Source organism: Alligator mississippiensis, chromosome 3 (assembly GCF_030867095.1).
Source record: "Alligator mississippiensis isolate rAllMis1 chromosome 3, rAllMis1, whole genome shotgun sequence".
Taxonomy (NCBI): domain Eukaryota; kingdom Metazoa; phylum Chordata; order Crocodylia; family Alligatoridae; genus Alligator; species Alligator mississippiensis.
In genome coordinates, this window is record NC_081826.1 from 17650314 (window position 1) to 17677034 (window position 26721).

Genomic DNA, 26721 nt, shown 5'->3' on the forward strand with positions numbered 1-26721 from the left:
CCAGTTCAGCTAATGCGATTGCTGACATCCATGTTCAAACACCATTACATGCTGTACTGTTGACAAGGCCTTTGAGAGGAAGTTCATGTCCTAGAGTGTTCAAATTGGGAACACGCCATCAAATTACCTCTTCCACTGGAGTTTTAATGGGGTCACATTCTGTCTAATCGCCTTCTCACCTAAATCCATGTACATGCTTTTGGCTGCTGCTGCACATCGTATCAGCACCTAGTAGATGTGCAGGTGCTGTTGTAATAATGCATAAGAGGTTACAGTTAGTTGAGAGTCTGTCTGTGTATATATACAGATGCATAACGTAGAGAATTCCCCCAAATGTTCTTGTCTGTACAGAAGTCTGTTGCCTAGTTCCAGATGGGGGAGGGAGATACAGATTAAAGGACATGCTTTCCAAGGGGTCTGCTAATTTTCATAGGCATTGTTTCATAGACATTAGGGCTGGAAGGGACCTGGGAAGATCATCAAGTCCAGCCCCCTCATTGGGTGCTCTTCGCCTTTGAGTGAGTGAAAGTCAGTTCCCGACTGTCCCTAGTTGGGCACCTTGAGTAGCTAGGCAGCCTTGAAAATTCTGGCCTATCCTTTTAGTGACAGCTATGAGGGGCTGTAAAATTGGGGCATGTCACCAGGTTTTCAGTTTTCAAGTGTAGTAGCCTGCATGCTCCTCTGGCCCCTTTGCACAACTCTTTGGGCACCACTTTTGCTACAGTGCAAGCAGTCAGAACAAATCCAAATCTGCTTAACATCACTCAAACTAAACATCTTTGGAAGATCAAAAGTTATGTAGCTGCTGCAGTTTAAAACATGGGAGAGAGAGATAGAGAGAGGGAAAATACATCCATGAATGTTTCCTGCCAGAGTGGATCTTTGAAACAAAATGCAGCCAGGAAGTCCATAGTAAAACCACTTCACTTGGCTGATAATTCAGTTTGTTGATAAGAAAGGGGAGTGTTTTGTCTCTCTCTATCAGATAAGTGACTTCTCACTATGTCCACTGCTAGTGATGAACATGTTCATCGGGCAGATAGCAGCAATAAAACTGCATCTCCTCTTCACACAGCAAAACATATGTTGCATCAAATGAAATTAAGGGGAATGGATTTAAAACACATCACAGAAAATGCTTTCTAAAGCAATTTATAATTAACTTGTGGAACTCTCTGCTGTAGTTTATAATAAAAACAAATGCCTTAGTAGGAATCAGAAACTGAATTAAGTATTTTGTGAGAGCAATGATATCTGAAGACAGAAAGCATGAAGGATACAAATCTTGCTTTATGAGCTGAAAGGGGCAAGAACATGATCTCCATGATTAGGCTTGGCTTGTTAAGTAGGTATATTTTAAAGAGAAGAGGGGTTTCACCTTCTTAGATAGGCCACTGCTGGGGACAGCGTGCTGTGAATCAATGCTCCACAATGCAATAGGCATACTTTGGGCCTGTCTGTTCAGTGAAAATAGCAGCTGTGTCAAGGGACCAGCTTATAGCATGCTTGTCTTGTGATGCAGTTAAAACACAGTTCTGCCTTGCAGTATAGAGAACCCTGCTGTGTTTCAGATGACACAACTGGGCACCTGAGGCTGCTGCTACACACAGGCTTCCAGTTGCCACTGCCACCAGTAGAGTTGCTTGGGACATCCCTGAATTGGTGCCTGGGGTGGCTGTTCTGGTCACCCTGCCCTATTATACCACTGCTCTATCTATGCTGTACCATAGCCCAGCTCCTTACAAGGTTAGCACTGAACTGGTCACTGCTCTGACCTTCAGGAAGTTTGAGGTTTAATCCTGATTTTGATCTTGTGTGTAACCTTACATGAATTGCTCTACCTCTCCATGCCCCTGATTCTCCTCCTGCCCTTTGTAAGGCCTACCTCTGTGGTAGGGCACAATAAATAAATCTCTTATTTGTTATATTTTGTTATATATGGGGCAGTACTGATCCAAATGGGTTCTTGGTGGTGGGCTTCAAAGCATGCTCATGGATAATGCAGATGTGGCACACTTCAGTTCAGTTCACACTATAATCATAAACTGTTAGAACCGTGCTGCAAGCAGGTCCCTCTGGCTTCTTTGCAGCATAGATGGGATTTTGGCTTAAGCCACTCCAATCCTATTCCCATTAAAATTTTATACTCATATTTCACACTGCTGAAGCAGAGGAGGCCTGTAGTGAAAAGAAGGACCTGATTCTGAAATCCATGGTGTGGGCCATGAGGTACAAAGGGATTCTTGTATGCACTGACGTAATCATCAGCTGAGCACCCTGCTAAGAGGGACATTACAAACACTCAACAATTCAAGGAATCATTTGCAGACAAGGTGTTCCCGGATAATGCTAATGACACTCCTCCCTTGTAACCAGCTGTTAAGAATGTCTCTCTCCTTTCTACTTATCCTTAGTAAGGGAGAGCAGAGGTATTCATTACATCTAGAAGATAAGAGCAATACTGCACCCAGCCCTAGACTGGAAATGAGTTGGTTCATGAGTTTGAAATTATTACTATTTGCATTACAATAGCATCTCTAGGCCCCAATGAGATTGGGGCCCACTGTATTAGACCTCCCCCTACATGCACATGGTAAGGCACCTTCCATATCCCAAGAGCCTGCTGTTTAAATAGACAAGGCAGATAAAAGGTAGAAAGGCAAACAGACTAGACCAAGATCACACAGCAGATCGGTGACAGAACCTAGGATCCTGCACTCAGCGTCTGCCCCGCTGGGCCACACTGCCTATGCTGTTAGGAACCACTGACCATCCACACCTCATGTAGGATTTCTTTACAGACACTTTTTCTACCACTTTACCTAACCCAGGAAAATGAAAGCAGTACAATGCTCCCAAGTGTGGCTGTCATTATATCACTATAGAAACGCTAAGACCTGTAGAACTTATTTCCATAAGGACAGGACACCTCTGTATAGTGACTGCTGCATCCACACAGAGATTGAACCATTTTATTTATTTTAGAAAATAGTTCAGCTAGCATAAAATCCCTGTAAGTGGTGGGTGCTTGGCAATCCTGAAACCAGGCTCTAACTCCATATGCAATGAGCAGTTTATATATGGATATATGCAAACTCCCAAACCTGATATACTAATATCTACAGCTATACACTGTGTTATTAGTGCTTTGAAGTTTAAACAGCCAACCTACAGTTCTGTCTGCATTCAGGATTATGCTTTTATGCTTTGTCGTTTTCCCCCCAAAAGCAAACAGAACGGTTTACCAACGATACTATGTCTGTGAAACAAAAAGCACATTTTGGCATGGTATTTCCAGATGGAAGGTGTAAGATTCACATTGTATTTATACACCTATTATTTTATCGTTTATCACTGTGTGTCAAACACAGACAGTGTGGGAAGTGCTGTACAAGACAATTACTGCAGAGAATCTTTCCCCAGCTTACTAGGCACTAGACACAATAAAGAAAACACTACAGGCAGCCCAGAAGTGGGAAATACCCAAGACTGCTTCTTTTATTTTAATCCATTTTAACAATAATTAATTATCTTTAGCCTTGCTGACACAAAAAAAAATAGTACCCAGGTCCACTGTTTCATGAACTAGTGTAGGTAAGCCTGAGGACATTTTATGATCTACTAGTTCAAAAATTAGCTGTTGGGGCTTGTCTACTTTAGAAGGTGCGTAGGATCATAGGAAAGTAGGGCTGGAAAGGACCTCAGCCCCCTGTTCAAGGCAGGATCATCCCTGACTAAACCATCCCAGTCAAGTGTCTGTCTAATCAGTTTTTGAAAATTTCCAAGGAAAGAGATACCACAATTTCTCTAGGTAGCCTGTTCCAGTGCTTGACCACCATCATAGTCAGAAAATTCCTTCTAATCTCCAATCTAAATTTCCTCTGCTGCAGCTCGAGGCCCTTGCTCCAAGTCCTGTCCATTACAGCCATTAAGAAAAAAAATCTCCATCCCCTCTATAATCATTCTTCAGGTATTTGAAGATCATCAAATCCCCTCTTAGTCTTTCCTTCTTTAGACTAAATAATTCTACCTCTTTCAGCCTTTCCTCAAGAGTCCTGCTTCCCAGACCCCTAATCATTTGAGTCCACATTGTTTTTGAAGTGTGGATGCAAAACTAGATACAGAACTCTAGGTGAGGCCTCACCAGTGCTGAATAGAGCAGAAGAATTGCTTTCCTTGACACTCCTGTTTATACAACCCAGTTGACTTTTTTTGCAACAAAAGCACACCTTTGGCTCATATTCAGCTTATGGTCAATTGTAAACCCTAGGTTCTCCTCTACAGTACTGCAGCCTAGTCATTTGTCCTTGTTGAATTTCATCCAATTGATTGTGGACTATTTCTCCAACCTGTTCAGGTCATTCTGGATCCTGGCTTTACTCTCCAGAACAGGGGAGGGCAAAATAGTGGATCCAGCCCAGCGGCCAGACTTGTTTCCTAGAAGCCCCTGCCTGCGTGGCTCCCAGATGGCCTCTATAGAGGTCTTGGGAGTGCAGGGCCGTGATAGCGTGGGGCTTCAGAACCAGGGCTCTGTCCTGGTCCTTGTCACAGCCCCATGCTGTCATGATCCTACGCTCCTGGGATCTTCATTGACCAGCCAGGAGCCTCACGGACATACTGCACACCTGGGTGGGAAGCTACTCTGAGCCCGAGCCGGGGGTGGTCAGGGCTGGGGCAGGGATCTTGGGGAAGATCCACGATCTGGTCTCTGCGTGCCCCTGCCCATGGAACCCACGCTCATTGCAGGGGTGTGTGGGCAGCAGATCACGGGTCTGCCCCAGCTCCGGGCCTGGCCCTGCACTGTCACTGCCCCAAGTCAGGAGGGCCAAAGCGCAACTGGAGTTGCAGCTAGCAAGGAATGTGAAGGGTAACAAAAAGGGTTTCTACAAGTATGCGGGTAGCAAGAGGAGGATCAGGGAAAGTGCAGGACTGTTACTGAATGGGGGAAGCAACTTTGTGACAGATGATGCAGAAAAGGCTGAAGTGCTCAATGCTTTTTTTGCATCTGTCTTCATAGGCAAAGTCAGCTCCCAGACTACTGTACTGGGCAGCACAGTTTGGGGAGGAGATGAGCAGCCCTCGGTGGTGAAAGAACAGGTTAGGGACCAGTTAGAAAAGCTGGATGTATACAAGTCCATGGGGTTGAATGGGATGCACCCGAGGGTGCTGAGGGAGCTGGCTGATGAGACTGCAGAGCCACTGATCATCATCTTTAAAAACTCATGGCAATCAGGAGAGGTCCCTATATGCTGCGCAGTGTGCGCAGCTGCGCAGGTGCACCTGGCAACACAGCATGAGTGTGCCTGCACGGCTGCACACACCATTCAGCTTAGAGGGAACACTGGTCCTGGATGATTTGAAAAGGGCAAAAATAATGCCCATATTTAAGAAAGGGAAAAAGGAGGATCTAGGGAACTACAGACCAGTCAGCCTTACCTCAGTCCCTGGAAAAATCATGGAACAGATCCTCAAGGAATCCATTTCTAAGCAATTGGAGGAGTAAAAGGGGATTAGGAACAGTCAGCATGGATTCACCAAGGGCAAGTCATGCCTGACCAACCTGATTGCCTTCTATGATGAGATGACTGGCTTTGTGGATGCAGGGAGACTGGTGGATGTGGTGCACCTTGATTTTAGCAAGGCTTCTGATATCATCTCCCACAGCATTCTCACAGGGAAGCTAAGGCAGTATGGGCTAGATGAATGGACTGTAAAGTGGCTGGAAAACTGGCTGGAGCATCAGGCTCAGAGGGTAGTAATCAATGGCTCATGTCTAGTTGGCAGCTGGTATTAAATGGAGTGCCTCAGGGTCCGGTCCTGGGGCTGGTTTTGTTTAATGTCCTCATCAACGATCTGGAAGATGGCATAGAGTGCATCCTCAGCAAGTTTGCAGATGACAGCAAGCTGGGGGGAGCAGTAGATATTCTAGAGAGTAGGAGTAGGATTCAGAGTGACCTAGACAAATTGGAGGATTGGGCCAAAAGAAATGTCATGAGGTTCAACAAGGACAAGTGCAAAGTCCTGCACTTATGATGGAGCAATCCCATGAGCCAGTACAGGTTGGGGGCTGACTGGCTGGGCAGCAGCTCTGCAGAAAAGGACCTGGAGGGTGCAGTGGACAAGAAGCTGAACATGACCCAGCAGTGTGCCCTTGTTGCCAAGAAGGCTACTGGCACGCTGGGCTGCACTGGTAGGCATGTTGCCAGCATGTCAAGGGAAGTGATTATTCCCTTCTATTCATTGCTGGTGAGGCCATACTTGGAGTACTGTGTTCAGTTTTGGACCCCGCACTACAGAAAAGATGTGGACAAATTGGAGAGAGTCAAGTGGAGGGCAACAGAAATGGTGAGAGGGCTAGAGCACATGACTTATGAGGAGAGGCTGAGGGAACTGGGCTTATTTAGTTTGGAGGAGAGAAGACTGAGGGAGGGTTTAATGGCAGCCTTCAACTACCTGAAGGGGGTTCAAAAGAGGATGGAGCTGGACTGTTCTCAGTGGTGGCAGATGGCAGAACAAGGTGCAACAATCTCAAGTTGCAGCAAGGGAAGTTTAGGTTAGATATTAGGAAGAATTTTCACACTAGGAGGGTAGTAAAACACTGGATCAAGCTACCCGGAGAGGTGGTGGAAGCTCCATCTTTTCCTCTCAAAACTATGGGAAAAAATTTGGTGTGCGGTGCTTTAAATTCCCCAGTAATAATTTGGCAGGTTCAGCCCTCCTAGCTTTAGCCAACATCCCCTTTAGCCCAGGTACTTACTTGAGTTGTGCACCCCTGGTGTAAAAGATGGCAACTCTACCCATACCAGACCAGATGTCTGTCATATCACGGCCTTATATACACGGCCCTTCTTCCAAAATATGACATACATTAGTCTGTAAATATAAAATCCCCTGGAAAATTGAGAGTTGGGGTACTTATTACAATTTTCAGAAGTTAGGGGGTACCTACTACTTAAAAGGTTGAGAAACACTGATCTAAAGGATCCACAAAATTATCCATTCCACTTCCCTCATGTGCCACTACCAAAAAACACCTACCTCCCTCCACCCTCCAATGTGCCACAGATTAAGAGCAGGAGAAAGAAGTGTGCTGCCAGTGCCCTGCCATTGCAAGGGCTATTGGCATGGATTGCATTTTGGAGGGCATTAAAAAAGGGGATGGACATGGAAAAAGTGAGGAGATGGTTGGGGGAGAAACAGGTGGAGGGGTTACTGAGGGGTGGCATTGTTGAAGCAGCAGGGCAAGAGCACAAGGCAGTGTGTGAGTAGAGGGTGACGGTTAAATCCTCGTGGGTGCCTCAGTGAGCCGTGTTTGCCAAAGTCTGCTTATGGACTAAGAGGAGTATTTAAACAGTGCAGAAATCTGCAACTCCTTTCGACCCCTGTCCTCCGAGGAACTTTTGGAATTGGCTGTAGTTGAGAGAGGACAGGCCCTATGTGCCTGGCGTGCAGCACTTAAAGTATGTTTACCCTAGAAGAACAGTCGAGCTATGGCACCATAGACCAATGTGGGTTAATTTACCCTGCTTCTTTTGCATCCCGCACCAAGTTCTGGACTGCTGAGCTAGATTGCTACTGGTCCCTTGAGCATGCAGACCTACCCAGTTTAGCTTGGGCATGTCTATGCTATGCTGTCTTCTGATTGCAGTCTGGAGGTGCCCTCCGGTATCAAAGAGAATGACACCAGAATTAACCTGGCTTGCCTATCTATTTTGCACCGGTATGGAGCTGATGCAGATTACTTCCACCAGTGGAGCAAGGAGGGACAGAAGGAACTAGGCGTTAGGCTCTGTTCCCAGTTTGCTCCAATGGCAGGAGGAACATTTGGTCATGTGTGGCCAAACAGCAACTTATGAGCCTCAGGCAGCTCCCAGGCCATTTAAGTGCGTCTCCTAAACTCATTCTGCTTCTCTCTGTTCTCTTCGTTATTGATGGTCTTCAGTTACTTCTTTTCATTTATTATAAGAAAGAACCTAATGACAAATTGTTGTCTGAGTCAGGGCTCTGTGTGCTGATCACTGATGCTGGGGCTCACTTATCTTCAAAACTGTTTGGCCCATGGCTCTCATCCCAGTCAAGATTTTGGTTTGCAGCTAGCAGGGTTCAGAAGTCTGGCTAGCTCTTATAGAGGCTGTCCATTGCTCAGAGGGTTGTGGTAAAGCTGGAGTCCAGCCCTCAACCCTTCTAGCATTTCCCATGTCAGGGTTGGCTTCTCCGGACATTTGCCTGAATGCCTGAAGCTTTTGTGTTCTGGGTTCAAGTCATCAAGAATCAAAATGCTTGTGCCAGTAAGCCTGGTGGAGAAAGGGGAACAATATGAGAGTGAATCCAGGTGTTTTGATTCACCATGTGAATGTGTCTTTTGCAGTATTAGTTCAATGGGTAGAGACCTTATCTGAAAAACCTTAGCTGTGTAACTCCAGCTGCTGTCTTCTTGTCAGTAAAGTCTCATCTGCATTAAATTCCTATTACTGCAACATTGGAAGCCCTAGCATATGCCTGGGGCTTGGGCTGCTGCATGGTTTTCAGCACTGCCCCTTTTAATAATGTTTCTGGGAACAAGTCTGATTGTCAGTGGTCTGCAAGTCCCACTGAGGGCTGGCAACTTGCCTACAGGAGGACTCCTCTTGTGCCCGAGTATCTCCATGCAGACACTGGTTAAACTGGAAATATGGACAGCTTCTTTTTATTTCAGTGACTGGACTGAATGATTATGAAATGGAATAATTGGTGCCCTTTGCTGCGTGCGGACAACGAAGATGTCACAAAGAGTCTTTATATTTAGCCAGAAGAGGATTCCCCTATTTAACAACCCCATCCACTACAACATTGGGAGCAGGGTGATTGTCATCTGTGGTTCCTTTGGGCTACTGAAATGGCATAAATGGCCCATACCAGGGCCCCATGATTAGCTGAATCTTCCTGCATGCAGGGAAAACCCAGATGTGGCTTGAGCCCCACTCTTGTACATTCCCAAACACCTGGATATAATGAGTGGGGAAATGCAGGTTAATGTGGCATGCTAGCATTTTCCAGACTGCCCGCCAAGTGAATGCTTGCCTTGGAGGTGGCATAAAAATAGATCTCATCTGGTGCAAAGACAGTTTCCTGTAGAGATGAGAAAGTATGGATGTGGCCCACCCTTGGGCAGTGGCAAGGGAAATAGGGTTTTGTATTGGTCCGACATTCCTCCAGCACAACCAGCACTAAGCAGTTTGCGAGGTAAAAGGTGGTGGGGAGAGGTCAGGACATGCCTGTGGATCCTTGCAAACTCTGCACAACTACACAGCGAAGCCCTGCTGGTTGAACATCTTGAACCATAAGGTCTCTTCACTGAAATCTCAATCTCTATGGTAGATTTTCATGCTTTCTATAGCAGCAGCTGTCTGACAGGATGCAGTCCTTATGGGCCTATCCCCTATCTGATCTAAAACAAATTGGAAACCAAACTATCTCAAGGTGAGCTCTTTGCCCTGGTGTGGCTCAGTTATGCCGTTTCAATAGTCCAGAGGGACCACAGAGTCAGTTTAACCAGATGACTGAAGATTTCTTGGTTCAGCTATGTATAAGACACACTAAATAAAAAATAATGGAGGTTTCTGTTTAGGCTAAGCCAAAAAAACCCCTTCTGTTCCCAGAAAGGGATTGAACTTCTGTCCTGGTTGTCACTAACACATTTTAAATTCAGCATCTGTAGCTGAATTGCATTTTACCTGCCTGCACCTATCCCACTGCTCCATTTGCAGCTTCACTTAGTACTTGGCAATCCTTGTGCAGCACAAAACTTTTTGAACAACACATGATAAACTCCAGAGAACAGCAGGTCTGTCTGTTGAGCTTAGAGGGAGGGACTGTGAAGAAGTAGGACGAAAACCTGTTTGAAATGTTGACAGTGAAACCACTGGAAGTGTCTGATTTGGGATTTTGTGGCCATTTCAAAAGCCATCCTAGTTTTCTCAAAAGGGCTCATTAGTCATTGGAGTAAACCTGGGCTCAGATTTCTTCTGTGCTATGAGTCTGACTACCCTGATTACACTGATGCAATCACTCCCATGCAAATCTCTCTCATTTACAGCAGCCATTAGTTTTTCCAGTGATGCAACTTTCCCCATTGTCAGCCCAAGGGCAGCTGCTCTCCAGAGGTAGTTGCCTTTCTACCTATTCTGACAATTCAGATCCTCCCCATTACTTTAGTACCTGAAAATACTCTACAGGAAGACACAATAGTTACTCTAGGTCAGGGCTGTCTAACTTCCAAGCAGACAGGGGCCAAACTCCCATAGGGCACAGCAGTGTGAGCCACAGCCCTCCCAGGCTGCATACTATATGGGTGCCCTCTCCCACTTTGCACCCCTCACCTGCAGTTTCAGTGCTACAGGCTCCTCTGCTGCACCACACCGCATGGGTGCTCCAGCTATGCCACACTAGACCATGCTGCCCCCTAGGGTGGGGGCAAAAAATAGGAACCAGAGGGGTGAGGAGGAGGCTGGAGCCCCCAGCTGCTGCTGCTGCAGAGTGATGGGGGAAGCCGCAGCTGGGTGGGAGCTTGGAGGCTGCAAATGATGCCCTCAGGGGCTGCCAGTTGGACAGTCCTGCTCTACAATTTAAGGACCAGCGGAGTCAGAGTTGTCCCTTCCCACTGGGCCCTTCTGGTCTTCCCCTTTTCCAGTTGCAGGAGAGCACACAGTGCTTCCTGCCTTGATGTTCTTCTTGGGGCAGCTCCTGGATGAAGGTGTCACTGTAGTGGTGTTTCTCCCCCTTCACCCTCTCTTCCCGTATCCCACCCTTCTTGCCAGATCACAGTATGACTAGTAATATGACCACAGCTGCAGTGACTATGCCTGCAGCTGATAGAAGGAAGGATGGATGGAGGTTTCCTTGCCCTAGCCAGAGCTGTGGGAGAGAATCTCTTTCACAGAGAGCTCCAGTTGTTACCAGCAGAAGGCTCTCAGGCCTTGTGTGCACTCAGGAGTGAGCCCTACTTCTCAGCTGGTTGCTTAGCATGCCCAGTGCTGCCTACTTTGGTGTGGATGAGGGACAAGAAGAGTTTGCATCAATTTGGTTTATGCCAGGCACACATGCATCCAGCAGCATTTGGACAGTAGGGACAGCAAGGACATTTATAGACATGCTCTGGGAGTTGGGGGGGAAGGCGGGGAGTGCTTTAGTTAGAGCAGTTCCAAGAGCCACTCTAATTAAAGCGCCCGGAGAGTCATGTGTATCAGCATCCCTGTGCTGAAAAATGGCGGTGGGGGCACTTTAATTAAAGCTGTTAGAATAAGCTTTAGTTAAAGCACCCGTGCTGCCATTTTTCAGTGTGGGGATGCTGATACATGTGATGCTGGAGTCTGCTGGAGCACGGTAATTACCACGCTCCAGTAGACTCGAGCTCCAACGCACTGCAATTACAGCATATCGGAGCACCCTCTCTGCGCATGTATAGGTGACCAGAGCGCTCTGTAATCCTTTGCAAGGGTGATCTGTGAGATGGGGTGTCTCCATGTGTCAGTTTGCTTATGGCTTTGTAGCCAGCCATCTGCCCTGATAGGGAGGCAGCCTTGCAAAACACTGCCTTGGTAAAACAAAAGCAGCAGCAAAGGTGGGAAGTCAGCCCAGCCTCACTCACCCAAGTCCCTTTCAGTGTGATGTGAACTTCAAGGCCTTTCTGGAAATGAGTGCTATTTAAATGCAAACAATGGCCCAGATCACAATGAAGGGAGGGAGGTTGCTGCTACACTGCCTACAGGCCTGGTTGCACTTGCCACATGTTTCCAGATTATGGTCAAAGCTCAGTCTAAGATCCCACTCAGGCCTTGTCTATGCAAAGTTGGACTGATTAGTTTGCAGCCCCTTTGTGTGGACAGTCTGGGGAGTGCAAGTGCCTCAGTTCAATTCAGTGTAAGACCGCCAGCAGTTGACTTTAAACACTGGCACTGCTGATTTGCCTGTGACTTTGCAGTGGACTGGCCCTTATGAACATATTGGGACACCCAGTTAACAGCTGGGCTATGTGCCAGACAGCTGTAACACAGCTTGGTTTCCCTCTGCAAATATTACCAAATCATATTCTGCTTATGTAACCCTAACGTAGTGCTTGCTGTCAGCCAGACCAAAACACAGTTGATCGACATAAACTATAGGGCGTGGGTGGAACCTCTGTGCAAAGTCCAAATCCGCACAGTCTGTTAAAATGGTGCAAATGCTGTGATTAAACTTTGTTTCCTAGATGACCAGTCTATCAGCAAATGATTTCAAACAAATCTTCTCTGCATTTTTAAAAAATATTGTATGATCAACACTGACGTGTAGCACAGGCTTCAAATATAAGAAGCTGCTTTCCAGGACATTCATGTTGGAAATATATCTGTAGAATATACACCAAGGGCCAGCTTCTGATATCTTTTGCTTTAATGCAGTGATACTCAACCAAGTTGATGCAGCACTCTAGGGTGCCTTGAGATCCTTTCAAGGGTGACGTGGGGTGTCATGAAATGAGAACCACTGTTTTAGTGTATATCTACAGGAACTGCACTATTGTCAATAGCATTACACCAGATTCAACTGAGATCAGAATCTGGATCTCAGTATAACAACAGTCAAAACACTGTGACTCAGGTCTCGTCTACTTGACAAAACACTATTAGTTATACCAATAAATAATATACCCCTATATAATCTCACTGTGTACACACGCTTGTTCCAGTCTAAAGTTAGGGGTTTTTTTGCTTTAGCTTAAACCTCTTCCCCAAGTGACAGAACCTAAACCAAAGCTCTATTATACTGAAATAAGTATATCCACGCAAGGGGTTATAAGAGTGGAATTATATTTATTTATAGTCAGACCTTCAGTTATATGGGGGGAAATGTTTCTTAAATAGAGTAGGCTTGAATCCCAGAGTAATTCTTCAAACTTGTGTCAGCATTTATATGAGGCGGGAAATGAATAATATCAAATACAAAAAATCCAACCAAGTGTCCCAGGGCACGGAGGTGCCTAGTCCTTCAAGAGCAGAGGCAGCTTAGCTAGGGAGCCCTGAGGGCTAGGCAGGGCTCCACAGCTTCAGGGTGCCTTGGTAGCAAGTAATCAGGGTATTAGCTGGCACCTGTACCCAGTCAGCAGCAGGGCCCTGGGCATATATATAAGCCCCAGGGCTGGGGGGCTGGAAGGAGGTTAGCTCTCTGTCAGCAGCCAGGGGGAAGGGGCTCTTGCAGAAATGCTACTCAGAGATGTTTGGTTGCCTATTCTGCTGCTGGTAAAGCTAATGGGCTCTAGGAGCTCCTAAAGTATCTGGAGCTTGGAGGCACACATCCCTGAGGGAGAAGCTCACCTCCTTAAAGGGGCAGGGTGTGACCTCCAATGTCCTTGTTGTTGTTATGTTATAGCCCAGGGGCTTGTATTTTCATTGTTATTTTCCAGTGAACAGGGCTGTGTCTACTGGGGAGGAGGAGGCCTCATGGGGGCACACTACCACGGAGAGCCCAGCGCCAGTGAGGGCGCACAGACAGGGGCCAAGGGCCTAGTGACGGCAGGAGCCCAAGCTAGATCAAGACCTTTGGGGGACAAAGTGTGAATAGCATCTGCGAGGCATGGGGCATGGTAAAGGGGCAGTTTTGGAGCCATGCCTCTAGCCCATAAGGCTTTGGGTATCTCGAGAGGCACTGACTTTGAGTGAGACCCAGCAAGGGATCCAAGATCAGCAGGATCTAGTGGGGTTCAGCAGGACCTTGACCACATAAACTTGTGGGCAGGCTCCCAATTTATTATTTAAACCAGGACATGGGCGCCTTCTAATCTCACCTGCCACAGGGCAGAACAAGCACCGTCACAGAGCCCTAGGGGCATCATGGCCATCCTTGGGGACCCCACGCTGTGACACCAAGCCAAATCAATCAAAGGAACCAACCAAAAACCCAGACAGAACAAGTTTTCAAGTATTTAAAATGAAAACTTAACCAAAATGCTTGTTCCTTATAACACATAGCAGGTTATCCAGATATAAGCCTTGTCTACATGGAATCTTGCACTGGTGTCACATGAGGGCTGAATTTAAATCTGTGGGTCTCAGCTGGGGTCTTGCTGTCACCACTGCCACCATCAGGTGAAACTGCTCCATGCACCTCTTTTTTTCCAGGAGGCTTCTGCTGCAGCCACTTCCTGGCTCAGGAAACAGAGGCACATGGGACAGCTCCACCTGCCAGCAGCACAGCAGCCTGGAGAGGCAGCTGGTTGAGAACCACTGAAATAGGCAGATGCCATTTAAGTTTCATATACAGCCTAAAACTTTAGTGACTTGGTGAGTTATTCTAAACTCTGTGTATGTGTGTTGCGGGTAGAGGGCTTGTCCTTGTGCAACGTATGTCTTTTTTTTCTTAATATTCTCACTTAGTGTAAGATGACCCTCGTTGCAGACAAGCATTGATAGATGGGTGCAACTGAATACTCATGTAGGCTGAGACAAACTGCATTTAGAACAGTTTTAGAAATCCTGATGAGAATGTTTGCAAGTAGATCTAATTGACCTGGTACTTCAAATGATGCCAGCTGCTGGTGGGCTTCCTTTACTAGAACTCCCAGGCTTGCTAATGCCTGAAGCCGTGACTTTCAACTGGGGTGATGCTAAATCCACAAAAGTTATGGAGGAGTACCTTGAGAACCACTGACGTTAACTAATATAGTTATATTACTGAAAACCCCTGTGGGAATCCTTTAAGGCCAAATCTACATCTGGGGCTTGTCTACATTGGATGCATCTACACATGTACTTCTTTGTGCAGTAGACTATTTTACTGCACATTAAAGTGTGACATTACATTAATGCACAGTAAAATAGTCTACTGCTCATTAAGCGTCACTCAAAAAACATGCAAATGCACTACTATGCATTAGCTCAGCCTACTGCACATTAATTCAGTACCTCACATTGGAGGTACTGCATGTTAACGTGCTTTAGAAAAGGCACCTTAATACATGATGTATTAATACATGATGATTTGGGGGCTGGACTCAATGATCTTCCGAGGTCCCTTCTAGCCCTAATGTCTGTGAAATCTATTAAACATATGTAGATGCACCTGTTATGGAGCTGCTGCTGCTCCAGTTATCCAAGCATAACTGTAAATTGCTCCAGTTATCTGCAGACTAGTGGCAGAGCTGTGCTGCTACCCAGTGCATTCGCCAGTGGTAGATAAGGTTAGCTGTGAAGTAAGCAGGGGTAACTGAAGAATACGTAGGTCATGGACTAAGCAGCAGCACCACCACTAGGATTCTGTAAGGACACTAGCTTCCTCCCAGAATCTCAGTGTAGGTTTAGGGTAGGGGTGTCCAACCTTTTTGGATGTGGGGCCAGATCATGAACTTTTTATCACCCAGTGGGCCGGTAAGCCATATTCAAAGACCTCACAGGAAGCAGTATCACATCACCCCCCTGAAACGAAAGTACAGTGTTTACTTTCGTTTCCCATCACAGCACCTCAGGCCTCAGTAAACAGCTTGGCGGGCCGCATGGCGGCCCACAGGCCGTATGTTGGACAAGCCTGGTTTAGGGCATCAAGAGGCACAAGCAACATGATCTTCACTGCTCACCAGCTGCAGGAAAATGCCAGAAACAACATAAACCTCTCTATTTGGGGGTCAGACTCGATGATCTATTGAGGTCCCTTCTGACCCTAACATCTATGAATCTATGAATATGGCCTTCTTTGACCTCATGAAAGCCATCACCTGTCAACCAAGAAATGCTGTGGAGAATCCTTCTGAGGTATGGATGACCACCAAAATTTATCATCATTCTTGCCTGCTCCATGGTGGTATGTGAGTGGTGGTCTCAGTAATGGATCTATCACAGGTTCCTTTGAGGTTAAGATGGGAGTTAGGCAAGGCTGAATTATTGCTCCAGTACTCTTCTCGATATTTCTTACTGCAATACTATATCTGACCACCAACGAGTTTCTATTCGGAGTGGGGCTAAACTACCAAATGGATGGTAAGAAGTTTAATCTCAGCTGACTCTGAACCAAAACCAAGACTACCCCGACCCTGATCATTGAGCTTCAGTATGCTGATGATGCTGTAGTGAGTGCTCACTTGGAAGCAGACTTTCTAGCAATCATCAACATTTTTACTGAGGCACACAAAAAAACGGGACTTACGCTTAACATCCAGAAGACTAAGGTTCTTCATCAGCAAGCTCTTAATGAGCAATCCCCAGCTCCAGTAATTCAGTAATGGTGAGACTCTGGAGAGCTTTGAGTATTTCCTGTGTCTTGGAAGCCATCTCTCACAGAAGGTTGATACTGATGAAGAAATCCAACATCGCCTCAATGTGCAAATGCAGCCTTCGGATGCCTGAGGAATGGGTGTTCAATGGTCATGCCATCAGATTCAAAACCAAGCTCATGGTTTATCAAGTAGTCATGATTCCCCACCTTACTGTCCGGAGCTGAGACATGGACAACATATATGAGACACATCAAGTTGCTGGAGAAGTACCATCAATGTTGCCTGTGGAAGATCCTTTGAATTCAGAGGGAGAACAGATGCACCAATATTAGCATCCTCTCATGAGCAAATACCATGAGCATCAAGGTGATGATCATCCAACATCAACTTTGTTGCGCTGGCCACATCATCCACATGTCCAATTCCAGACTCCTGAAGCAAGTGTTATTCTCTTGGCTCAGTCAAGGCTTAAGCTCAAGGGAAGGGCACAGAAAGTGCTTCAAAGATGTCCTCAAGGCCAGCTTGAAAAAATGCAACATTAACATCAGTTTTTGGGAGACTGTTGCCCAGAACCATCCCAAATGGAGTAACGCAGTGGAGGTCTACTGCTGCTCAGTATTTCAAAACCTCACAATGACAATAGGAGATGAAATGGCAAGGGTGGCAGAAACAGCGCATTGTGGACCAAACCAAGAATCCAGAGCCAACTGCCCCACGCGGAGACACGTGCCTGAGTTGCAATAGGACCTGCTGACCTGAGACTGGCCTTGTCAGCCATCTTCAGACCCACAGATAAGTACTCATGGAAGACAATCATCCTCAACTGTGAGGGATTGCCAAGGATATATGCAGCATTGCCACAAGGGGCTCTGCAGACGAGGGCAGAAGGAATTTTTTTTCTGCCTGTCTGGCTACATGGCTTCCCCTATTCCTCCTAGGCCAGGTCTGCAGTACAACTTCTGTTGGCATATATACCATTTGGGTGTGTGAAGAGCTGTGATCTTTGCCTGATATAATCACGCCAATAAAGGCCTGAAGTGGAGCTGCAAGCAACCTGCCCTTCTATTTGTATTGCTTACTTTGCTTAGTATATCCCCACAAAGAGCAGCTTTCCCAGCATAGCTGCATCTCTGCTAGGGCTGCTTTGCTGACTTAGCACCCTAGTATTTCTACACCAGGAAAGCATGCTTAGAGCAAGATGGAGCTTGAGCATGGGCAGCTTTTGCTGGCAAAACTGCACCTTTGTGACAGCCTAATTGAGGCGTCCCAAACTTGTATGGGAATACAGGCAAAAGTATCACTTTTGCCAGTATATCTGTCTGTTCTGGGAGCTTTTGCCAGCAGTTATATATCCAGCAGGGGTCACTCCTCCTGGCATCCCTCCTGACAGTTACATTGGCAAAAGTTTGCAGTACAGGAATACTGTAAGTGTCACAAGTAGATAACTTTACCCTGAATACTGGATGGGTCTCTCAGCAGCAGATGGCCAATGATTATGTATACCGCTATCTATGAAAACTGGGTCAGCAGGACAGTACTTCCTTTTATGTCCCATTATGCTATATATATTTACAACCAGGAGTTAGACTTAGGGTAGGAAGATGTTTGAATGAATGTGAGCAGTTATTGCATCTCTATCGATGGTGCTGCCATTCTAATATATCTTCTTGCCTGTGATAATGTCACACTGTAACATGATAAAATCATGTTGTTTGGCAAAAATAGATAAAGGACTGCATAAGCAAACAAGAAATGGATTTTTTTTAAATAAAGAATGGCAGATTATATGATTTTATATGTGAAGCTGCAGTCTAGAATTATTAGCCAACAAACTGGAATAAAATAGATTAGATCCACAAATTATATGTATATTGGTGGATTTATGTGTTCACACATGCAGATACATAGTTTGAGCTCATTTAACCTCCTGTTTATGGCGGCAGACCAGACTTGATGATCTCCCAAGTCCCTTCTGGTCCATTGATTCTCTGATTCTATATATACAAATATAAAAATGCATGCTATATATAAATTATCATTTATTTACAATTACTTATGCACATATTATAACACTATTACAATATGTACACATGTAATAGTAAATAAACAATGATTTATTTACATAAATTATGCATTGCTACATATGCATTATGTATATGTGTGTACATATCTGTACATATACTTGTGGATCTGATCTATTTTATTCCTGCTGCATGAGTATATAAATGGCTATTACTTTCAAAGTTAAAAGACAGAAACATAGGAATTACCATTCAAAATCAATCTTCTACTGAGTCTATTACCTTATCTCCAGCAGTGACTTGTACCAGCTGCGTTTGAAGAAAGTTCAAGAATCCTTGTAGAGAATATTTGGATTAACAAATCCATAGAGCAGGCTTCTTCCTAACACTCCTTAGTCAGTAGTGGCTTATTCCCTGTCCCTTAGCTGACTGAATTAAAATTCCTCATTATCCAGGTAAGTGTCTAATAGTTCTTTGAACCTTGCTAATCTTTTGGCCCAAATGATACCTAGTGCCAATGAGTTGTACAGGCTTATCCTAGCTTACATTTAAAAAAGCATTTTTATTAGTCTTAAATACATTGACTTTCAGTTTTCTTGGATTTTCTTGTATTCTGAGACATGATAGATAGATTTTTACCTCCTGACTTTCAGATCCCCTCTTCTTTATCTGCTCTCTAAATGAAACAGTCCTAACCTTTTCATGCTGAAGTCTTTCCACATCTCTGATCACTTTAGTCAGCTGTTGAGGAACCTCCTCTTACCAATGGTTGGAAATGCAAGATAAGGTTCCCCCATCATATCATTCTCTCATTCTGTGTATCCTTTTCTCTCCTCCCTTTCCCTTTTCTTATCACTTCCCTTTGCATGCAGGCATTGTGATAAGGTTTACAGGATCACTTAACATGGGGATGAAGGTATGTAAACTGCATTACTGAATATTGCACTGCACATGGCAATTGCTCTGATTTAACTGAATTGATTCATTTTAGTTAAATCCATATATTCCCCTTATGTGGCCATTCTTATACCAGTTGAAGAATGGCTAATACTTATTTAGGTCCAATAAGTATTAGATTAAAATTGTATTTTTGCTTGGTTACCAAATTAAGCTAAATGTATATCAGCGTCTCCTAAACTAATTTAAGAGTGTCTATACAAGTGATTTAGACCATCTTAATTATATTATTGTAGAAACTATTTAACTTGAATTGGTACCGTTTCTCTCTGTAAACTGGGTCAGAGACTTTCTAGGAACCTGTGGGACACACAAGATTGCACAGAAATTATGCCTGGATTTGAGCTTCAAAAATAAGGTAGGTTTGGATCCAATCTATAACGTAACTTCCTCAAAAGATAGGGGTGAATTTTTAAATGTGGATTTTTGGATTGGACAGTAAAGAGACAAGAACCTGTGGGATCTACTTGCCCAATTAACTACTCCCTTTTGCGAGGGTTTCAAAATTTGGCCAAACAGGAAGTAAACTGTCAGTGATATCTGTGGCAGATAAAATACCATGATGTCTGGCACTGTATAAGGCCCTGAATAGAAAAGAATACAATAGGGTTTTAGGAACTGAGCAGGAACTACAGATGATGATTCATCTAGTCCAGTGTTATGCAGAGGGCTGCACCAGGTAGCAATGAACTAGCTAGCTGGTTGAAACTCTGGCCTTGTGCAAAGCATAATTGGCATCTTTGTTGTTATTATTAATGTTATGGCAGCAACTAGATGTCCTAATCAAATCTGAGATCTTAGATGCTGGGCTATAGCAAGACACCCTGATAGGGGTGGGAGAGGAAAACAGAGACACAGGGAGGTGATGTGACCGCCTACAGTCGCACAGCAGGTCAGAAGTAACTGAACTTGGGTACCCTGACCATTGGATCATGCTCCAGTAGAGTCTTTCCATTGTCTTCATGGACTTGGGCCTTTATGTATTTCCTATTAATTGAAACACACCTACCTATTTTGCTGAGATGCCGAACTGCAACCCAGGGTCAGTTTTTCCCTTAGGGATTCAGACCTCCTTGAAAGCAGGCTTTTCTAATAGAAATGCTGCTGGGGTTTTCTTTCTAATGGTACAGTTGGTGCCACCACTAAAAGCATGTGTGTTATTTTTATCATACATCAAGCAGCCCACTATAGCTTTTTTGTGCTTTCAGTAGACAGAGGGGAGCAGGGGGAGGGGATTAAGATGAAGCTCACTAAAAGATGGGGAAGGGCAGGTATTCTTCCTTCAGTGTCTAACTTTGGCCATAAACCCTAGTTCCACTTAGTAACCTAAATTGCCTCGTTTTGTCCAGCTTCCCCACTTCTCCAATATAAAGAGCAATAAAGAAAGACAAGGGCGGAATAACCTCTAAATAAAAGATGAGGTAATTTTGAAGGCACATTAGAGTTTTATGTGTATTATGGCTTCATGGCATTTTATACAAGCCCACTGAGGGCTGCAGCATCTTCAGTAGTGAGCTGTCACCGGGCATTTTCCACTTTACAGCGGTTCTCATAAAATGCGAGCGGTTGAGATGCAAATTGCCAAGAACTCCATGCTAACTTTTGGGGGAGGGGAAGAATGGAGAGAATAATAATGAAACCTTGTCCCTCCCTCAACCCTCGCCCTACATTTTGAACAGAAAAAGGAAGAAACACCGTATAATCAAGGTTCCTGCCAAAATTACCGAAGGTCACTCAGGCTATGCACTGAAATGAATGTATTGGAATTGATGTGGAGATTAGTGGGTGAAACTCTATGGCCTGTATTATACAGGAATTGACTAGATGATCATTAAAAAATGGCCTTACAGATCCATGAAGCTGTCATAGGAGAGTTGTGTACATCTCAACACAGGAATGAATCCACTACTACAAATATTTATTGTTTGGTTGCCATGTGAGTTTTGAAACGGCAAGATACTTTACTATTAGTTAATTAGAGATCTTTGCAGGGATTTTGGAATGGGAAAATTCTAACTTGTCTCTCTGCTCTTGTCCTATGCAACAACATTTTAAGTGTATGAGTTTTGGAGGGTGGGTTTAGGTGATTGTGGAGACAAAACTACAGCTGTTTTCTGAGCCCTGGGCATAGGAGAAGCAGATCCCAGGCCAAATTCAGCAGCGATATGCCAGAAACTCAGGTAAAGTTAAACCGTAGGGTGGGGTCTCTGCCCTGCTTTTCTCCCTTATGATATAAGCACATTGGTGCAATACTCTGGCTGCTATTCCACCAGCATGGGGGAGTTCCCAGCAGGTCTAGGGTCAGCTTGGCTAGATCCTTCACCATCTTCCTCCCTATAGAGGGCATGTTTGGATAGGAAGTGGTATGTCCCAAGGGCACTGTGGTCCAATTATGCTCAGCTCTTGGCTCATGTCTACACTCCTGGGGCTGCTGCTTATTCCACTCTGGTGATTGGGTCTCCTGGAATGGATGCGGTTCTTCAGCAAAGGAGCTCTTCTGTCCCCAGAACTACACCAGCATCCTCAAACAGAGCCAGAAGCTCTGCCTGCAAAACTTGTCTTCTGAAGCTATATTGGGGTTTTGGTGGCAGAGGATTGCATTGTAGACAAAAGCCGGACCATTCAGAAACTCTAAAGATGAAAGAAACCACTATAGCCTTCTATTGCCCAAGCTGTAGACTCTTCCCCAAAAGCTGGACTAAAGCATCTCGCAAAAAGACTTGCCTTAAAGAAATTAAAGACTTGCCTTAAAATCTTGCCTTAAAGAATCTAAGCAATGATCACCATCTCCCCTGGTAGAGTTCCAAAGTTTAATTATTATTACTGATAGGAAACTGAGTCTTATTTCAAGGTCAAATTTAAATAATCTAAGCTTCCAGCTCTTGTTCTGCTGTCATCTGAAGACAGAAAAGCTCCCTCTATGATTTCTTTCTTTCATGTGTAAGATCCTATACATAACGGTCAAGCCACTTCTCGAACTTCTCTTCAACAAACTTAATTGCTTAAGTTCCTTACACCTCATGACATGATACTTATTTCCTAACTCCTCAACCATTTGGGCAATCTCCATGATTTCCATGTTCCAGAAGCATGGGCACAAGGCTGGAGGGCAATTTTTTAATTCTATAACATGATGTAGGCCTGGATGAGATGCATCCTTTTTCTTTCCCACAATACAACAAACATATCTACTGATGATTTCTGACTTTTCTATGCCTCTACTTATAATTTATCCATATGCATTTAGCACTGTACCTATACTTGACATAGAGTTTGTTTTGCCCTAGTATGCTTGAAAATGTTTTTTTCCTTTATCTTTAAGGCTATTGTCTATTGGTATTGAATCAGTTATATCAATTTAATTGATTCTATTAGCTTTTGTTATTAGTTAGCTATATTTTTATAGTGTAATTATATTAATTGTCAATAACTTTTGACATCTAACCCCAGCACTCTTTCCTGCCTAGGCAATGGGTCGGACTCGATGATCTATTGAGGTCCCTTCCAACCCTAGTATGTACGAAACTTCCCATTTTTTCCACGCTTTCTTCACAGATTTTTAAAAAAATGTTTTATTGATGCTTTCACATCTTGTTTTAACCAGAACAGGTTTTTCTAAAGTTTGGGAAAATCATAGCTTTTGGGATATTGAGAATGACATCCTACAGCAACTGCCAATTTATTTCCATTTTGAATGATAATTTCCATTTTAAAGTTACATTTCAAGTCAGTTATGCTGACAGTTGCTTTCACATAACAAGGGGTGAACTTCCAGATCCAGGGAAAGTATCCTGGATTAATGCTGCAGCCTCTAATCACACAGCCTTCCCTCTCAGCTCCCTTCTCTAGTAGCTTTTACTTTCCTATGGGCCAGCCAATTATCCTTATCAGCTGGCCCAGTCCTTCTAGACAGGCCTGCAGTCACTCACTCACTGCCTGCAGCTGGGTTGCAGCTCCTGAGCTATGCAATTCGCTACACCCAAAAAATTGGTACCTCTACTATTAAGTTGGAGGCCATCATGACCCTACAGCTACCTCTCTCCAGAGTAAGTGGTTCTCTTCCCTGCTGACCTAAAAGTCTTGTCTAATCTTGCAAGGATGTCTTTTGGCTTTGCACCTTCATTTGTTCATCCCATTGTGGCTTAATGCCAGCTGGTACATATTACAAATTATAGCATCCACTTAACTACTGTAATCTACATCCAAGCCTGAGGGTGAGCAAAGATTAAGTTGCTATAGCCAGCAAGCAATGTGATAACACATCAGACTAACTGAGATAGCTGGTTGTAACAGGGGGCCTCCTCAGGGCTGATCTGTGGCCTGCCCACCTGTTCTTGGGTCAACCACCCGCCTTCTCGTCTGCCATGCCTTGATGTTAATTGATTCATTAATTGATGTCAGTTAAGCGGGAGGCTACCCATTTTGGTGCCCCAATGCCAGGGGGCACTCTCTGCAGCTCCTTTCCTCCCCAGTACCGCAGCCCAAGCCTCGCAGATGGCATCTTGATGTTCACATCCTCACCAGCCCCCACGCTGGGCCCCAGAATCATCCTAACAGGACCCCTCCATGATCCCTCCACTCAGACAGCCTCTCCACTTTCATTCAGGCTACCTAGCCCCCCAAAACTATTTTCCTCTCTTGGGTGTGGTACCCCCGGGACCTTTGGCTACCAGACCTGGCCCACCTCCAGGCCAGTCAGGACCCCAGGCCCCCGGCTCTTGGGCATCCCTCACGGTGGGCCTCTGGCCCTTTTGACCCTCCTGGTCCTGGCCCCAGCATGGGCCAGTCGAGGGTACTCTCTTGTCCGGGTCGGGTCTCTAGCCCCTCACTCTCTCCCAGGGTTTGCCCTCTGGGCCCTTCACCCAAACGGGGTTACCTACCTGGTGGTGGGGGTTAGGGGTTAAGGCGCCCCGACCCGCCTTTCACCGGGGTGGTAACTGGCCTGGCATTTCCTGGGGGCTCCCGTGCCACTGAGAGCCCCACCAGGCCACCTACTCCCAGCAGGGTGCAGTTTTAGGTCATACCCAGGACCAGGACCAGGAGCCTCCTTACCATCTCCTACAGCTCCTCCCTTACCTCCTGATGATCTCAGCAGCCCTCTAGCCAGGCACTGTTGTTGCCTGGCCTCCAGCAGCCAAACTGCCCTGTCTATATAGACAGCCCTTGACTCCAAAATGACTGCCCTTATCAGGCACCTGGTGGCTGCCAGCTCCAGGCCCTTAAAGTGGCAGGCACACACAGTGCCCTGCCACACCGGTATAAGTGGTCTTTATAGCAATATAAATTCCACTGAGTTAGTAGGTGTGTAAAATAAATTTGAACTGAATCAAGAGTCATCTCGAACAGAGTTTTTGAACATAGAGTTATTTTTTAAACCACTGGCTCATAGACATACATCAGATAGATAGATAGGCCTGTATTTACATTAACAAGGGTAACAGGAGTTACTTGGGCTTCAGTCTTTATGCTTCAGGGCATAAGCATAGCTGAAATCTGGAATCAGGGCAAAGCTGAAATCTGGAATACATTTCTTACCCCCTTGGTTTAACTGTTATTCAAACATATGATTTGCCCCCCACCCGCACCCACCATCATCAAAAACTTCTGTAAGTGGCTTCTACCTGTGGAGAAAGAAGTAGATGGACCACTAGTCCTTCCTGGCCACTGTCATGTCTTATGGAGACTATGTTCAGACATAGTAAGGGTTGGTCTGTTATAAGATTTCTGCCAGCCGTAGTGCTGCCAGTAGCCAGCAGCTGCCTGGGGGGACCTGCTAGCGGGTATACAGCAGCTGAGTGGCTTTTGCCAGAGCCAGGTAGTTCCACTATAGCAGCTTCACCAGCAGGATGTGCAGGCCCTGAGAGGCAACATTTAGGAAAGGGGTTGTGACAGCTGCCAGAGGGCATGGGTATATCTCCACGTGCTTTCCATCGGGACCTTCTATTGCAAACAGGCTGGTGTTACTCTGCTGGCAGAAAAAAGAGGTTCTGCCACTGCCGGGTGCTGTGAGGAAGGATGCATTCACACTTCTGCGGACAAAATATGTCGGTCTGCACTTGAAACTTTTGCCAGTATAATAACAACATCAGTTTGGAGCGTGTTATTTCTAGATCAGCAAAAACCCAAGAATAGAAGGTGTTATTCTAGCATGAAAATGCTTTGCCTGCTTTGCTCTGGAAACCAGGATAAGCTATAATGGAAAAGCATGCTTTGGCCAGTACAAGCTGCATCTGCAGTAGGAGGGCTTGTGCATAGGGTTACACAGCTACACTGGCAACATTTTTCTAGCATGGATGTGGCCCTAGAGGAGAATCAAGCCCACAGTCTGCTGATGCTAGAACAAAGTGGTTATTACTTCAGTGCCTTCCAGCTCCTTTGGCCTGCTTTGACCTTCAGTCTTCAAACCATTCTTTAACAGGGACAAGCAAAGATTAATGCTGATCCTTTCAGAGAAGCCAAAGCAAACATGTTCAGGATCCAGTGAGCCAAAACCAGAAGAGACATTCATTTTAAAGAGCTTGCTCCATTTATACCCCACAGTAAGAAATCAGGCTCCCTCGCTATGGCCACCAGGACTTTCCTAGAAGTCTCTCGGCCAGAGACCAGCTTCACATCTCTGGAATCCAACCACAAGGCAGAAAGCAGCGGAGGTGACTCCTGAGGCCCAAGCTGAGTAGGTTATTGATGTCCCTGGTAACCACTTCAATGCTGAAGGATGCGCCAGATATTTTTTTGAAACCGTCCTGCTCCAGAGGTGCCAGGCTAAGTACTTGTATTCTCTGGGGAGCATATAGGCTTTCTAGTATGTGTGCAAATGGGTAAGAACTTTTTTCCAACTACTCAGTTGGTCTAATAATATCACCCAAAGAAGCTTGCCTGCCTGTGTGGAGTGAAGACACTTTCGTCTGCATTTGTCATTGTGTAGGTCCATAATTAGCATAATAATTTTGTTGCTATTTTTTATTTAAAAATCATGCCTATAGAGCTGCAAATACACTTGATGCTTAGCAAGACAGAAAGAATAACTTCTGCTTCTGAGGAAAAGGACTGATTTAAATCTGACTCTTGTCTATCAGGCTGCATCCTTAGCTGGTGTTAACCCACTCCTTCACAATCAGCCACTCCAAAGGAGATATTTTGGGGTCCTGTTTAAGAATACTTTCTCCCCACTCTTTCTGATGTTGGTTTTAGATCCAGCTGCAAGAAACAGTTTTGCTGAGGCAGTTGGCACATAGTTGCCTGTGAGTCTCTCCTCTGGCTAATAGTTGCTAATGTGTGTAGACAGCCTTGTCATCCTGGATGTTCCTGTCTTCCCTGGGCTCACCTTTGCTGATGATGAATAATTTGCAGCCTTTCATCTTCACAAGAAGGAAATCTTGCAAAATGCTTTGTGACATCTCCAAGCTGGCTCCCAGGTTAATGAAAAGGGGAGTGCCAGCATGCTCATGTGTGTTGACTAAGTAAATTTGCAAATGAGCCTTAGAGCGATCCCTCCTCTCCTTAATGAGTTCTCTTTCTGAATAA